Consider the following 15,751-nt stretch of genomic DNA (forward strand, 5'->3'; position numbering starts at 1 on the left):
GCACGTCACGTGATCAGTCAGGATCGGAAGGACGAGATGGCAGAGGGAAAAAAACTTCCTGGAATCGGACAGTAAGTTGGTGGATTCTTGGTATGAACAGCTACGAAGTCCAAAAGTCCAAAAGCTCCGAAAATCTGTTTAGACATTTCTCACAGTCTAGCAGGTTCCGACAAAATTTCCTGGGTGTGCCAGTATGGACAATGAACAACTATAGCAGACTATCCATATCTTATCTAGATAGAATTATTTTAGATCAGCGATTAGGTATTATGTAGAATGTCTTCAGTTCAAATTGGTCAGCTACATAGACCAGTACACATGAGTACACATGAATAAGAATCCGATTACAGGTAGATGAATACATCATTACTGACATGCAAAGACCGCAGAGACCAGCTTAAGGAACAAGCGGCACCTGTCGAGGACAATCGTCAATAGCCGGTGGGGGAGCACTCTTAAAACACAACGATTAAATCAGAACCGATAGCGTTTTGTAATAAAGGGGAACCAATCTTGAAGAGGTGATTAAGGGCCTAGTATCAGTCGTGATAGTGCAAGGATAAACCTCGAAATTTTGTTTCAATGCGAAACACGAGGTCGGCTTTGTCAGAGCCGGAGTTCGTGTGCTAAAATGACTGTAGTTCGTGCTTCAATCTACTTAGCTTTGAGAAATAGATAATAAATCTCCAGCAATGGTTAGCTTCAATACAGGCTCTTCTCTCTTTAAAATGAAGGAATCGGATAATATCTTATGATCAGATCATTCTTTTTTAATCAGATTATTTCAATAATTTGAATTCTATATTTTTCTCTGTCTGTTAGATGGATCGTACTTATATTTGAAGATAAAAACAATTTTGTTTTTGTTTGAGACTGTATGATAAAAGTGAATGGTTCTACAACACATTGGGTCAAAATCTGAATTAAAACAAATATAAAGATCATATAATCAAACAGGATGCAGGTTTTTGCGTTTGAGTTAGAAAGCGACCGAGAATTAACGAATTACTGAGACAAATATGTTCTAAAATGTAAACACTAAAATTATGTCGATGATATCACTGCTTATTTGGGAAGATATGCTTATGAGGTAGACATGGTGAGAGACATTCTTGAACCATTTATGTTGACTTCACTCGCTGACACAATTCTATGCATGACTGTTCTTTTCCCACGAACAAATAAGACAGAATGGCATTTTTATTCTTATGAATCAGGCGATAAACAAATATTGACAGTAAAACTGTACCTTCTTTTCACTTTAGGGAATGGTTTTGAGTAGTGAGACAGCAGGACGTTCAAACAGGGTAGGAATTCTCTCTTGTAACTAGAGTGGTGATTCATTCTCACAATATCAAATCCATTTAGTGTCAACTTCGGGTTTCGTCTTTTCTGTACAAGAAAACAAAAACCTTAGACAGTGAGTGGAAACCCAGTCAACATTCAAACAGGACGTACCGAGCGACAAAGAAACAGTCTTGATAATATTTTGTAGAAATGAGAGAGCTATCTGAATACATTAGAATGATGATAGAAATACTTCAAATTGCCTTCAGCAGAGAAAATTGAAACTATTCCTATGGAACTGCATAAAGATTTTGTATAATGTGCCAAACAGTTGTGAATGCTCCAAAAGGATTTAAACAGATAGGAATCCGAGGAAAGTGGTTCTGGCCTCTATCAGCAACAATTAATCCAGAAAATTAATAGAAGAGTTTGATCAATTCAATCGATGAGAGTAGTGAATGATCTAACTTTTCGGATATTTGCTCTTTGCCTGAAAGTAGCGACAGGAGAGAATGTGATATTATCGATTTGCTCGTAAACAAGTATATATTCAGTGAGAATCATCCTCGAAGAACATGACACGTGCTATCAACGGAAATGTTAGGAAAGAAAAGAAAAAATCTGTATGGGAGCTGACGTAGCAAACAACTGAACCCTTGCCTCAGAAAATAAAATAGATACATATGTGTGTGTGTATGTATGTATGTATGATTGGATGGATTGGATGTATGTATGTATGATTCTGTGAATTGTTTCTGCATCTAGTAATTCATTGTTTTGAGTTCAAATCGTGCAGGCTTTCGACTTTGTATTTTTCATCCTTCCAAGAATTATCATTTACAGATGATAGTAAAAATAATATCCGGTAAATTTTAGAATAGCAACCTATTTGTTGAGAAGCTGTTCAGTACATTATTCATTCAGTCATTTTACTCCTTATATACGGAACATATCCAGGGAAGATATAATAAGATAAGAAAAAAACAGGTAGTAAGATTGGACAGAGTGAGCATATTTGAGAAATATAACGGATGGTTGCTGGAATTGGTAGAGTGTCGGACAAAATATTTTTGATATTTCGTAATGTCCGTTTGCGTTCTGAGTCCAAACTGCGCCTAGGTTCACTTTACTTTTCATCGTTCTGAGGTCGTTATCAATAAAATAAGGGCTGCTGTCGATGTATTTCATTATACTTTAGAAAGGCAAAAAAAAAAAAAAAAAAGCAATTTTAAAGGCTGCCGTCGAGACGAAACGATATCAACAAGCTCTCTAATCAAATGGTAGTACAACTTCTTGTGGCTGAATTAAGTAATACGAATTGTTTATATATCTTACATTTAGAGTTATGTTATTTGTATAAGATATTGAAGTGGGTTGTTCATTTAAGTAGGGTTTTATATAAAGCCAAATCTCATCAAAAAGCTGGATCTTGGTTTGTAAATATTCCTCTAGAGGCTTAAAAGTAAAATATTTATTCAGATCAGCGATATAAAGCAGTGAACAAAAATCGAGTGCAGTACGCTCTACGTTGTGATAAAATTTGAAGAGTGCATCACAAGTGAATGTATTTGTCTTGTAAAGTTTGTTTAAGCTGATATTGTTAGTAATCTATTGACTCAGTTCAATGTATGAGCTGCGGTTTATCTTATTGACCTCGGGGATTTGAAATGTAATACAGTTACAGGCGAAATTTGAACTCAAACTCATTTAGAGCGAAAATAAATACTGTAAAATAAAGAGCGTTAACCAATTCTGCCACACTTTTAGTGAGCCGATATCAAGTGTCATATAATAGCGTGATGTAATATTCAGCTATATAATTTTAGGAAAACTTAAATCGCGTCGTTAAAACAAAGTTTAGTCATCATTTTTTTTTTTTTTTTTCATGATTGTAATTTATTCTCCAGCTTTAGAAATGTTATGTAAACAAAGTTGTTTTTACAAAGAGTAAGCTGGGTGCACATAGCAAAATACACACGCACGCGCGCACACATACACACACACACACACACACAAAAAAAAAACACACACACACACACACACAAAAAAAACACACACACACGCATATACACTTGCCTACACATATAGGCATACAAAAGTATATGCGAGCACAAACACAGACATGCAAAAGAACATAAAAGCACGCACACACATACATGCACACACGTACGCACAAACACACACACACACACACATACATGCACACATGCCAACACACACACACACACACACACACACACACACACACACACACACACACACACACACACACAGATACACACACTCGTATCACATCACTTTTTTTTCAGAACAAGACATTTATACATTTCCCTTATATTTTCTTTCGCTGCCCCACTCCTGATGTCCGCCTCCTCATCTTCTTACTCTTTCCCTCGTCGTTTTCCATCATATCAACTTTGTCACATGCTAAACATTTATTTATTTATTTATTATTTACTAACTTTAAATGATAACTGATATTGATTGATCTTATTCATTTTAAAGCAAATATTTTTCTTTAAAACAAATCTAGTTATTATCTACATATATGTAGATATGCGGTTACTTAGATTTCTCAAATTATCAACATGGTTTCAACGCACTTTCAATTGATTGGTGTCAACTCTTAGAAGCTTAACCAATCAAAAGCAATGTAACTACCGGACTGGGCGTATTACAACCCTTATAAAGATTTAATTTCAAGTGTTTTCAGTTCGTAGACGTAATCTCAAGAGAACTAAGTTGAGGTAAGTGGCATTAGCTAATGGTTTGTTTAATTTTCCTCGTTGTTATTCTAAATTTTGGAAATCGTATATGAACTCAAGAATTGTTATGAAACTTTGCTGTTGTACATTTTAGCCATCTCAGAGTTATTCATTTATCCCGTTGTTAAATGTAGGCAAGTGGTTGAATCGTTATGATAACGGCTGGCAAAATAATAATAATAATAATAATAATAATGACGATGAGGATGACGATGATGATGATGATGATGATGATGATGATGATGATGATGAAGATGACAACCTAGCAGTGTTTAGTTACGTCCCTTTTTGTTCTGAATTTAAATGCCACCGACGCTTTTTACTCTTTTTGGGGTTGATAAAATTAATATAGATACTAGTTATATTTTGGAATAGATTTAATTGAATGTACCAACTAACAAAATTTATTGCCACTTGCCTATGCTAGACATAATTTATTCTATTCGGTGAGGTTTCGATCCCGATGTTCTAACCCATTAAAACACATCAATTTCCTGTTAGTCCAGAGCTCCCACTGCAGTATTTCATACATAACAGTATTAGTGGTTGCATGAACTCATTGCAATCGAAAGACCAATATTTGATCCAGTTCTCGAACTCTCGACAAATATATGTTTGGATATTTCGAATCTTGAGTAATATCATAATCATTAAAGTTAGTTTGTATTTTTTCCAAGTTTCTTATTTCTTATTTATTAAAGACTATTTTCATCATTAACGTCCTTCTTGTTTATTCTACTATCATCTTACACGTTTTCCAACACCAAAACTAACATCACCACAGCCAGTAGTACCACCAACACTACCACTGCCACTACCACAAACATCTTCCTAACTCTAACTTAATTCGTGCCAGACAAGTAATTAGTTAACCACCACACCAATCACTTAACTATCTACATTCGTGTATCATGTTTGTCGGTTAATTACTTATGTCGATTCTACTGTTTAACCTCAGAGCATGACATAATGACATTGTACCAAGCAAAGATTATTTCACGAAGGAAACAAAAAGGAGGTGGTAGAGAAAATAGTATCCAAGGAACTGGAGGTACTCTGCGCTGTCACCGAAAACTATATACAGCATGTGAACTTATCCAAACTCATGAACTTCGCTTTGTAGATTATTTCGTACGATAGTTAATGTGTTTGAATGAAGACATAACAACTGCTAGTAAAAAGTACGAATGATGTTAACCGTTTCAGTTCTTTGTTTCTTATCTTTGTTTTCTCGTTGACTGATATATCACATATAAATGAAAACAAGATGGTTGTCGCTCTAGCACTGTCAAAGCAAACTTAACTAATTTCATGAAGACAAACAATATATGAAAGTGGTTTTATTTCAGCTGTCACTTCTAATAGAGATTTACTCAGATTGCAAATGTATTGTTAGGAGTAGAAAATATGAATTTCAACAAGATGGAAAGCAACTTGTTTTAGTGTCAGAATTTCGATTCAGTCAAGCAAAACGGCATTAAATGTTTTGGTGTTTTATTGTTTTCTTTTTTTTTTAATAAAATAGAGACAAAAAGTATCTTAATTAGGTAAATACTAATTAAAAGTTGTCTCTCTCTACAGACAAGGATGTAAATAAAGTATTTCATAATAATTCTTTCTAATTTTGACACAAGGCCATCAATTTTGAGGGGAGGGGCAAGTCGATTACATCAACCTCAGTACTTATCGGGTACTTTATTTCATCAACTCCGAAAGGTTGAAAAGCAAAGCTGACCTCGGCAGGAATAGAAATCAGAATGTAAAGAGCCGGAAAAAATGAAAGACATTTCAACCGACGCTCTAACAATTCCGTCAGTTAACAGGCTTCAGGTATTTCATAATAATATTCGTCATCAATAATGACTTATTACTTGTAGAGCCTTATTAGTATTAAGGCTTTAGATTAGTCTTTTAGTTATCAATCTACAGCTTTTCTTCATTAACTTCCTTCTTATTATTCTCCCATTATCTTACACACCTTCCATCATCAGAACTAACGCTACCAACAACAACAGCAACAACAAGAACACCACCACCACCAACAACAACGCCATCATTAATAAAGAAACATAATAAGAAAAACAAAAGACAAAGAATGTACAAGTAAAGCTGCACCTACTGACTTGGTGTTTTACAACTCAACGCAAACAACAGTGTCAGGGTGAAAATGAAGATGGGTGTACCAAGGATGATGTTTGTCGAATGAAATAAGAAAATTAGTGCAATGTTTAATTTACAAGCATAGGTCAGAACATTTAATAACAAAGACCTATTGTCAGATCAATTGATCTAGCTGTGCTAATTATTTAAACTTGATGACAAAGGCTGTGTTCGTTTAATGGGATATAAAAAGTCAAAGTATTCAGCTGCTGAATTTTTATGCAAACCATTTTTTATTGTTATAATGTACATTTAATTTCCTTAATAACAACAAGTTAAAGTTGGTCTGCTCCAGACACTAGCGTTGCTAGTGGGCGGTAGGGGCGGTCCGCCCCGGGCGCGAACTTTTTTCCCCACGGAAGTTTCGGGTAATGAACTTGAACTCGTTTGGATGGGGAAAATGTGGATAGAGGGTGATGTGCTAGCAACCCTCTCTCTTACCATTTTATAACGTAAACAACATCACAAATAACTAAGCAGAGGCAGCCATGGTTGAAACAAGAACAAGAACGACAAACATTATTAAAAGAGGAAAGAAGCATGGTCATTCCTTACCCATGTGGCCTTATCTTATCGCCCATCACTTGTTATGTGCTCATAAATTAGTTTGATAGTTGAGCTTTAATTGGCTGTATGCAAATGAGATCATAACTGGAGTCCGGAACTCTCGTGGGAAAATAATTTCGCGCCCCGGGCAGTATTTTGGGGTTTGTTGTAGGCAATATGTGCTTTTGTGGGGTCCGGGGGCGGCAAATGGAATGGCCGCCCCCGGACGGCACACACTCTAGCTACGCTAGTGGCTCCAGAACAAAAAGTGAAATGTTGTGACATTATATAACAAATGGGAATGTTAAACCACTTCCCACTCTATACGCACAACCAAAAACAAACATATTTGTGTATATAATCATACATATATGTACACGTGTGTGTGTGTGTGTGACATCTTATTCGGTATCTTGTTGGTTTCTCCAAACATTGTGCATGTTTCATTGTGCTGTTCGCTATTCACGGTTCAGTCACCGTTCCAGAAAGTCAAAGACAATGACGCCTTTGTCACCGTCCAACGTAGTCACCATAACATTTTAATATTGATCTATGACTTTTGAACTTGTTAGGCCTTAGAGAAGAGGTGTAACGCCATTTCAAGGACTAAGTTTTCGCTTCCAGATCATAAAGATACATCCACGTTTCGTGCCTTGTCACCAGATCGGAAAAATAACGTGTTTTCGTTCACTACAAACGCTTCCAGCACAGGAGAACACTTCACGTCTTCAAATCTAGTATCAGTCTTCCACCGTCTTTTGTTATGCATAATGACCACAATCCTTTTGTGCAAGAAGCTCACCGACTGTGGCTCGTCTGTCCTCGCGAATCAATTAGTCCAACCGCTAGTGACTCCTGTCACTGGTCACAGTTGATCGTCTCTCACTACGAGGTTTATCTTCATTGCTGGTTTCCCTTCCTTAAACTTCTTCATCTATGTGTGCACATTCCTCTTGTCAATGATGTCATCTCCATAAACAACCTGCAGCCTTCAATGGATGTCTAACAGCTTGCATCCCTCCTTCGACAGGAATTCAATGACAATATGTTGCTTCCCTTCAGAACCCATTATTTTCCAGCAATAAAGAACAAGAAGACCTACTACAGAGGAAGAATTACTCAACCAAAATGTGCAATTTGAATGACCAATGTCAGTTAATAAAAGAGCTATGCCCACTTTCGCATTATTTTCGGTACAAGCCCGTTTTCGTTAAACGTTGTATCAATGTTTTTTGTTTTGTTTTTGTTCCCAGAGTCTGAGCAATGTCTTGTGGTGTATTACAAATATGCATTATTAAATTCCGTTATAATGTCTGCTAGTTCCTTACAACTTTATTTTAAGCTTTGCAGCATCCAGATAGTAAAAGTATGACATTTTAAATGTCAGAAAGTGGGATATATTTCAACTGTCTTAACCAATTATTTCATTTTGCTTAAATCATGCAATTATATGGAATTTACTTACAATTAAAGTTATATTAGTAAATTTATGTAGTATTGATATTTTATTGCACCCGAGCTAATCTTGTTCACCAAAATATTTGTATTTATGTTTATATAAATGTGCTGATAAGTATATTAAAAACTAACTTTCTTTTATATTTTTAGTTAAAAATCTTCAGCATAATATATCTGCGTAAAATATTTACATACAAAATGAAAGGTCATTGCATCATCGTCTTCGTCGTATTGATTGCGATATTTGCTGGAATGGCAACGGTCAGCGGTAAGTATTTGATTAATCTTATTCATGTAAATGAATCGGGGTTGCTATTCAGACCGATAAAGATGTTACCTGTTAAACAATATCATGACAAATCAAAAACAAAAAAACAAAAAAATTAGAAAGACAAAAGAACAATAGTTTGACATTTGCTTACTGTAGCATTTTATATGAATTTTTATACATCACGAATAAATCTGGAAAACGCCTGCTATAACAATCTGAATATTCTTGTATTTATTTTTTACATTAATTACAAGAGTTACATTAATTGTGAAGGCGCGTAGGATATTCGGGTCACGATCGCGAGTTCGTTTGTTAGATTCCAAGCGGCGCCTTGTGTCCTTGAGCAAGACACTTTATTTCACGTTACTCCAGCTTACTCAGCTGGCAAAAATGAGTTATACCTGTATTTCAAAGGGCCATACTTGCCACGCTGAATCTCCCTGAGAACTACATTAAGGGTACGCGTTAGTGTAGAGTTGGCTCAGCTACATGCACGTTAATTTCACGGGCAGGCTGTTCCGTCGATCAAATCAACTGGGACCTTCATCGTCGTAACCAACAGAGTCCCAGCTTACATTCATTTCAAGTTCGATGTTGCTAATCATTTCGAATGTTCAGTAACATATTTGAGGCCTCTAGCTGAAAACCCATTAGAACGTTATACTTCATCATACACAAGTCAGAATATAATTAAAGTAGAAAAAAAATCAGTGAAAATTCCTGAGAAAAATGTAAGAATCTTGTAGGTAGATCTAACAAAAAGCATACCATATTCAAAATCTCTCTCTCTCTCTCTCTCTCTCTCTCTCTCTCTCTCTCTCTCTCTCTCTCTCTCTCTCTCTCTCTGAAAATTGACTTCAGTGTATTTCAATTTTGTCGTGCGTAAATATCTTTGTCGTCACGCTATTTGTACCATTTCTATTCATATTTTCAAATATATAATACTCTGCCAAGAACTTTCTATTTCTTATTCTACTACATATATATGTGTGTGTATGTGTGTGTGTGTGTGTGTGTGTGTGCGTGTGTGTGTTAAATAAAATGAAACCCCAAAGCCAAAGTTATGTGAAAATTCTAGGACATTTATAAAGAGAAAGGTAGTCTTACAGCTGTTTCAGGGATATAAAAGATATCCCATCATCAGAGACGATATGAGAGAGTTAGATAGAAGAAAATAGTAGAGTTCATAAGAAGTTATTTTGGAAAGGAAGAAACATAAGAAGTATACAAGGAAATAAAAGAATAAAAAAATATATTGGATGTTAAAGTTGCTGTTCCATTATCCAAGGAATGTGTTGTGTAGAATGGGTAAAGAAACTTCTTGTCCATGGTATGTAAAAAGCTTCTTTACCCATTCTACACAGCACATTGCATGGATAATGGAACAGCAACTTTAACATCCAGCATATTTTTTTATTCTCATATTTCCTTGTATATTTTTTATATCTCTCCTTTTCCAAAATAACTTCTTATGCTGAACTTTACTTTTCCTTCTATTTAACTCTCTCATATCGTCTCTTGGGATACCTGAAACAGCTGTAAGACTACCTTTCTCTTTATAAATGTCATAGAAATTTCATACCACCTTGGCTTTGTTGTCCCATTTTATTTAACATATACACACTCACACACGACCCGCATTAGACTCCTCACTGATACTATTATCGAACCAAGAGTCTAATAGCGGTCCTTCCGTAGCACTTACATAACCTTACCTGCCTTTTGGGTCTTCTGGATACCAAAACATAAGCTCAATTTAATTTTGATTTTTTATAAATCGATTTTAATTGAGTTTTTACCTGTAATTTTGGATTTTGTCCCTAATATTATTATATATATGTATATATATATATATATATATATATATATATATATATATATATATATATATATATATATATATATATATATATATATATATATATATATATATATATATATATATATGTATGTGTATGTATATTGCTCTACCCACTAACATTAGGTAACAACCTTGTTCTGGTTAAATAAAATCTAGCTGCAATAACGAACAAGAAATAATGCTTAAAAACAGTAACACCTTTTCCAGAGAAATTCTATCGATGAACACCTAATCTGTATGTGTTTATTTATTTATTTATTTATTTATTTATATTTCGCATTCACCTTTGTATTAAAAACTTTCATGTTTTTCTATCAGACTTAATATGTCACACACACTCGCTCGCGCACGCGCAACGAAAGGCTTTCTCTTAGTTTCCGTCAAGCGAATTCTATTCAAGATGTCAACACAAAGTATGGTAGCAAACATTTGCCCAGTGTGCCGTGCAGTATAACAAAAGTAAATGCTATTTGCAAAGATTATCTACAAAACACTTTTTTTTTTGTTTTTGCAACAAATGTGAAATTTTCTTCTTCCTGACATTTCTTCATTTTCTTTTCTCTTTCGCCAACCGTTACAATTGATATTTGCTTCAATATTCATCAGTTTGTCGTGTTCTGAGTTCTGATACATTAATGAATGCGTAAGTGAATACATATGTATGGTTGCCTATCGAACTACTTTCTTACATATACCTGCACCTATTTGGAAAACGAATTATCTCTAACACTGTGCTTGAAGTAATACATACCTATATATCCAACCTATCGTGAAGTGTAACTACTAAACAAAGTAACAAAATAAAACTGAATTAGAACTAACGCACTCACACTTACACATGCATCAGAAGGTGCAATGTTATAACTAATATAAGGGCAATGTTATAACATAAGTGCCATGTTATAACTAACATAGGTGCAGGAATGACTGTGTGGTAAGGGGTTATCGGTCGGCGGGCGCTGGTACCCCTCCCATTACTATTTCATCTGTGTTGTTATCACCTTCATCCCATTAATGTCTGCGTCCAGCCCGCAGCTACTTTATGTTTGTCTGTCCTTGTTCGTCCCCTCTTTCTAAGGCCTTAATGGCCAAATTGTTGAAATAAAGTAGCTTGCTTACCAACCACATGGTTCCGGGTTCAGTCCCACTGCGTGGCACTTTGGGCAAGTGTCTTCTACTATAACATCGGGCCGACCAAAGCCTTGTGAGTGGATTTGGTAGACGGAAACTGAAAGAAGCCCGTCGTATATATGTACATGTATATATATATATATATATGTGTGTGTGTGTGTGTGTGTGTGTGTGTGTGTGTGTGTGTGTGTGTGTTTGTCCACCCAACATCGCTTGACAACCGATGCTGGTGTGTTTACGTCCCCGTAACTTAGCATTTCGGCAAAAGAGACCGATAGAATAAGTACTAGGCTTACAAAGAATAAGTCCTGGGGTCGATTTGCTCGACGAAAGGCGGTGCTCCAGCATGGCCGCAATCAAATGACTGAAACAAGTAAAAGAGTAAAAGAGAGTATAATACTGTAGAACCGCAACTGCAGTACTATTTTCTTATTTAGTTAACAACTATATCTATTCCACTATATCTAATTTAAAAACAATATCAACGCCAATGCAGTTCTAATATTTAAATATTTTCTAATTGCAGCCCGTCCTTCAATCATACTTCCACCAGAGTGTGGAAATGCCTGTTTAGCACATTATGAATCAAATCCTAATGAAAGCCGTTCAGTTTCAAAATACATAGGATGCATCAGAAAATGCTGGGAAAAAGCTCGATTTAATAATTGAAAACGTTGTTTGAGAATACAATTGAAGAATCGAGTTGGAGCATCATGTTAATGTAGACGTGTCCAGTTCTTGAAATGAAAATACAAAGAATCTCTTACAATTATTGCATGCTTCTACATTTTCTACAGTTTTTTTTTTTGGTCTGCTTAAATCTACATGATAATTATGAAAGGAATATAGTTTTTTGTGAAAGCAATTGATGTACTTTAATGAAAATAAAACATTTTAAAATATTTAATATGTGGTTTAAAATTATTCAACAGAGAAGTTGTAATACATTTCTTAAATGATTCTATTTATTCTCAGGTAAGCTACTATCCTCAACATTTATAATCAAAGACGCCCCTACCTTGACCATCCCATGTATAACTAGAGCTACATTATCCAGTTGTTCCTTATATAATACCTATGATGTAATTTGATGGCGATTTTACTGGTTGGGATTTTTCAGTCGAATGAAATCGTAGACTACTTTATTTGACCATGTAAAAGATTGATAGTTGCAATAGAGACATTAATCTCTCTCTATTACCTTTCAACAAAATGATATATTAAGAAACAGTAGAACAATTAACAACATAATAAAAATAAGTTTTATTTTTGGTGATGCTTAGTTTTACAAATCCTGTGTCATTCAGCTTAGCAGCCGCTGGTTAACTTGTTATCGGCATTAGAAGGTTAAGAGCTTCGCTGATGCATGCCAAAGGAGCAAGTAGCTGTCACGTCGAAGGCATCGCGCTAAAGAGCTTCGTTGAGAAGCACGTTGTTGTCTGATCGAAGGCATCGCGCTAAGAGAGTTAGAAAGTGAAAGAAACGCTTTAAGTACTGGTTTTACTACGCATGCGCACTCGAGGGGCTTCCGGGAAGGCAAGTCTCTTGCCCATGCGTAGATTGTACTTCCTCAATGGCGGCCATAATTTCGCGCCACTACAACCAGTTCCCAAACTGTAAATAATTTCGTTAAAATTTTCTGAAGTATGAATATTGCTACCATGAAATCAATGAACTGCATTGTTGTCACGTTATTTTGATTATTAAGGGTTCAGGAGATTTTTCTAGTCATCCATACGTTCAGTTAATCATTTGGCGTAGATTCTGTAAACTGTATATTCTCATCTACAGAAAAACAGCTTTGTTTCTGGTCACAAGAAATCAATATATTATTTTGTTGATAATCAATTCCATGGCGTTCATAAACCCTTCGAAACCTGTGAGATCAAGAAGGTTTAATGCTCCCTTACAACAAACAAGAGGTAATCACTTAGATAATCTCTTCTACGAAGACAGTTTTTATTCTCAGTTGAAATCGCATCATTTTATTCCAGTTATGTCCCTTTAAATATATGATCACATTTGTATTGTTGGCACTCCGTCGCTTACGACGTCGAGGGTTCCAGTTGATCCGATCAACGGAACAGCCTGCTCGTGAAATTAACGTGCAAGTAGCTGAGCACTCCACAGACACATGTACCCTTAACGTAGTTCTCGGGGATATTCAGCGTGACAGAGTGTGACAAAGCTGACCCTTTGAATTACAGGTACAACAGAAACATTGAGTAAGAGTGAAAGTTGTGGTGAAATAGTACAGCAGGGTTCGCCACCATCCCCTGCCGGAGCCTCGTGGAACTTTAGATGTTTTCGCTCAATAAACACTCACAACGCCCGGTCTGGGAATCGAAACCGCGATCCTATGACCGCGAGTCCGCTGCCCTGACCACTGGGCCATTGTGCCTCCACATATGATCACATATGCACCTAAAAATCATTTTACTTTACACAGAGTTTGAATGCACTGTTTATTCTATCGAGTTGGCTGATGTTTTTTGTTCCGATCGCAGTTGATTTGCTTGCACTTTTATTATCCAGTCATCCAGAGTTGACTAAGTACAAGTAATATTACGATACTAAATCTCGATCAAATATGTTTTTATCTAGCAAATATGCTCCTCCTTCCATGGAAAATCCCAAGTTTTCTCATTCATACCGACTGATGAGAATTAGGGACTCCCACAACGCATACCCTAGCAGATATCATTCAGGGGATTATTTTCTTTAGTCCAGTGATAACGTTGTTCATTCCAAGGTTTTGTGATAATATACGACTAGTTTTATGTCGTTTCATGTTGTATAACTACTGATGTCTCTTGAATCATCAACAATCTGTGAAAGCTGTGATATAAGGGAGATGGGAGAAGTGAAACCCTTGGGCACTATCAAGTTTTTGTCCGTATTCAATTTTGAAATCACCGCGTGCGAAATCGCTAAAAACGCTTTAAAAATACAGTTTAAGCCTAAGAGCAATACAGTAAGTTATATTTATACTAAGCTCTCCTCTATGCAACAACACAATGGATAACTTAATTCATAACTGATAAATCGTGCAACATACATATACTTTGCTCTTAGGTTTAAACTGTTTTCCATGCGTTTAAATGGATAGGTAAATGGATATGTAAGTGTAAGGAACGACCGTGCGAACTCAAAAAGGAGAAATGGTGACGAATGGAAAAACAGAGGACTCCTTTTATTTAAACGTGTCACACGGTCGAACACAAAATATATATATCAGATATGATGATATACATGATATGTTATGCGACGATAACATAGATGACCAGTAATGAAAGACCACAACCGTATAAGATGAATAACAGAGATATTTATTATGGCGTTAAAGATGTATGTCTGTGTGAGAGTGTGAATGCGACATATAAGAACATAATCAAAGACAGGCCGTCATACAAAGAAAAGTATGTATGTGAGTTATTACAGCAAATAGAAAGAGTCAATAACACGTGAGCAATTATACCAGTTCTTTAGTACACTATAGGAAAAGTTCTGTATGTGAAGTTGGGGAGGCTGAGTGTGGCAGAGCTGATCACTAGTTGTGATGTCGTGGCATCGATGCCGGGCCGTGATTCTTGTTATACAGATGTTCGTCGTTCGTCGTTTGGCAGAGCTTATCACTAGTTGTGTTTTGGCTTCGATGCCAGGGCCTTGAGGACAGACGTTTATCGTAGGCTGAGATCTCTTGTCTGTTTATTATCGTGGTGAAGCTAAGTCACCTAACAGAATCGAAGAGAGAGATGTGTGCCGCGGTGGTTTAGTTTGGTGTACATAGAAAGTCGTGTTGACGCTGGTGGAGATTGATGCTTGGTAGTAATCGTGTTGGTCATGACGATGATGCTGGATAGTAGTCGTAGACTCTTGTTGCTGATGTGGCGACGGCGGTGGTCATCGTTGGCTGGACGAAGCTGTTGAAGTGGTCGCTGGCTAATTGTTGCTGCTGCTGTCGTGTGGTACACGGAACAGATCTCAAAGAGAAACTGGACCGAGACAAATTTGTTGGGTATGAGTTAAAGCTATTTATAACAAACTATCGGCTCACCGGATATCAGAAATATACTCTATCGCGTGACCTTATTAAGGGCTGTGATTGGTCAGTTTGCGTTCTGGCGGGAACGGTTCGAAGAAGTTGCCGATTCGAATAATGATCAGTCACGTAATGAGAAGGTTAATGTTTTCCGCTACGTTCGCGTTTGTTTATATTTAAATGAGAAGAATGGCGATAGCAGTTTTGTATCTAATGGCGATAGGTAGTTT

General features: G+C 36.2%; 1 long non-coding RNA gene across 1 annotated transcript; it reads left to right on the plus strand.

Annotated features, from left to right (window-relative positions):
* Positions 1 to 3,896: 3,896 nt before the first annotated feature.
* Positions 3,897 to 12,386, plus strand: LOC106883062 (uncharacterized). Its single transcript, XR_001411063.3, has 3 exons — positions 3,897 to 4,034; positions 8,367 to 8,484; positions 12,006 to 12,386. It is a non-coding gene; the product is annotated as an uncharacterized LOC106883062 (long non-coding RNA).
* Positions 12,387 to 15,751: the final 3,365 nt, after the last annotated feature.

This window comes from Octopus bimaculoides, chromosome 4, assembly GCF_046866305.1.
Source record: "Octopus bimaculoides isolate indiv1 chromosome 4, ASM4686630v1, whole genome shotgun sequence".
NCBI classification, from domain to species: Eukaryota; Metazoa; Mollusca; class Cephalopoda; order Octopoda; family Octopodidae; genus Octopus; species Octopus bimaculoides.